Here is a 2,585-nt window from a genome sequence, read left to right as displayed (position 1 = left end):
TTACACTCCCACCAACATTATAGAAGTGTTCCTATTTCTCCTTATTCTCTCCAGCATTTGTTGTTTCCTGACCTTTTAATGATTGCCATTCTAACTGGTGTGAGATGGTATCTCATTGTGGTTTTGATTTGCATTTCTGTAATGACCAGTGATGATTGAGCTTTTTTTCATATATTTGTTGGCCGCATAAATGTCTTCTTTTTTTTTTTTTTTTTGTATGTACATACTTTTTACATTGTAGAGGAAATTACCAATTTTTTACAGCATACAAATGAACATAGATATAAGCCAGCAAGAAGAAATAGCATATATCTAAAGAAAAGAATCAGAATTTCTAGAACACAATAAATACCTACATCCTACTTTCTGGGAACCAAATGCCAACTATATATATATAACAAGGTAAGTGCTGCTACATCAGTGGTACCAAAAACACTTTCTTTGGGAATTGTAAATAAGTGTCATCCAGCACCTGGATGCTAAATAAAAGAGCTGGAAGACTAAATAAATAGGAAAGTCACTCTACCCACTTTCCTGTTTCCATCTTTTAGGAATTCAAGTTTATTCAAAATTTTGACATATAATCCTGTACCTATGATATCTTCAATAATTTTGGAATAGTAGTTTTAGACAACTTTAAGGCTCAAGCTCCTTCTGAATTTCCCAAAGTGGTTTTGCGCTCTTTTTCATATGAGCCTCCTCTTCAGCGGTCAGCTTTATCTTTATAAGGCTGGTAATACCCTTCTCTCCAAGGAAGGAATACTCAGGAATATTTTTTCATTTATTCCACAGAGGCCCTTAATTATGGTGGAAACTGGATGCGTTCTCCTAATATTCTTCAAAATACTTTCTGTTAAATCAGCTACAGATAGGCGAATGGCCCAAGAAGTAGAACTTTTCACTTTAATAATCTCATAGGCACTAGCAATCACTTCTTCGTGGACATTTTTCCACTGCTCAGGATTTTTATCAGTTCCTATATCAGAGATTAGATCCCTCAAAAGGACACCAGCTATGTTCCCTCCACTCCACACAGGAACACTTGAGTCTCCATGCTCTCCGAGGATCCATCCATGGCAGCTTTCAGAGTGGATACGAAGTTTTTGTCCAATCAAGAACAAAAAACGAGCAGTATCCAGATTACAGCCGCTTCCAATAACACGGTTTTTGGGAAATGCACTCAACTTCCAGGCTTCGTAAGTTAAGATATCCACTGGATTGGAAACAATAATCAGTTTGCAGAAGAGGCTGTGCTGGACAATACTGGAAATCATTAACTTGAAGATGGTCACATTTCGCTAGACTAAATGAAGGCACGTTTCTCCCTTTTCTTGGCGTGCACTTGCTGTAATAATCACTAGGTAGGGGTTCGCCATGACAAGGTAATCTTTGCTACAAACAATGTTTGGCAGTTTCATGAAAGGGCTGAATGTTGAAGATCCATTGTCTCACCTTTCAGTTTGCCTTCATCAAGATCCACAAAGGCAAGTTCATCACTCAAGCCTTTTAATAAGATGCTGATAGCGCAGGCCATGCCCACTGATCTAGTTCCTATGATGGAGACCTTATTGTGATGACAGGGCTCCTCAAAGTGAGGCACTCAATAAGCTCACTCTTCACAGTCGCCATCTTGCTCACGGGGGTGAAGAGCCAGGCGCCCTTGAGCAGCATGCACGCCGCCTGACGGGGACACAGGGCCATCCCCAGGCACAGAAAATTCGATCCCGCCGAGCTCACTCTCTGGCTGACCCACACAACAGGCACAGTCCAACTCGTGGCTGCTCACTCAAGAAGTGGAGGGAGAGAACGGAAAAAAGCTGCTGACCAGAATGTCGAGATGCCGAGAGAGCCGTTGGCAGCACCTTCAAGCCCTCTATGGCGGGTGCGCACGACCTGCCCCGGCCCTCTACTGCGGCTGCGCGGGCCTTGCCAGCGCCTCCAACACGTGCTTTCCGTGGTGGGCCAGGGTAAGCAGCTCAGAACAAAGACTGAGACCCAGACGAGCAAGAGCTAGTGCAGTGCCTCTGTGGTTTGGGGCAGGGTAAGAGGTCTGGGGGTGGGATGACAGCTCCACAGGATGATGAGAGGTCTAACAACAGACATCGTCTGGGGCACAGAAAGTCCAGTGCCAACCCGTAATCCCACACACTCTCAAAGGCAAAATCTGCCCCCAACTAACTCTTCTTATCTTTAAATTGCAGCTGAATGTTTGCATTTTAGCCATCGTGTCTAGACTTGGATTATATAGTCGAAGACATTAATTTTAAAGATGAGGTTATTGAGGGACAAAGAAGTTACATGACTTGATTGAAGCCAAACTGCTAGTGGCAGAGTCAGGACTAAAATACAAATGTCCTGATATTTAGACCAAGTTTTCTATTGAAAACTTCCTTTTAAAGTCCACCTTTTATAAAAGCCCAATTTTTAGTATTGTATTCTAAAAATACAAATGCCCTGATATTTAGTACAAGTTTTCTATTGAAAACTTCCTTTTCCCTTCTAAGCTGCTCTATTAAAAATTCACAGAGAGCCTTACACAGACAAATTCTTCCAAACATATAACACCTTAACGCCCTTTCACTATT

General features: G+C 42.0%; 1 pseudogene; it reads right to left on the bottom strand.

The window, feature by feature from the left end:
- Positions 1-636: 636 nt before the first annotated feature.
- Positions 637-1,771, bottom strand: LOC103238630 (L-lactate dehydrogenase A-like 6B; annotated as a pseudogene).
- Positions 1,772-2,585: the final 814 nt, after the last annotated feature.

This window comes from Chlorocebus sabaeus, chromosome 11 (genome assembly GCF_047675955.1).
Source record: "Chlorocebus sabaeus isolate Y175 chromosome 11, mChlSab1.0.hap1, whole genome shotgun sequence".
In the NCBI taxonomy this organism is placed as follows: domain Eukaryota; kingdom Metazoa; phylum Chordata; class Mammalia; order Primates; family Cercopithecidae; genus Chlorocebus; species Chlorocebus sabaeus.
This window is presented reverse-complemented; position numbering and strand designations above follow the sequence as displayed.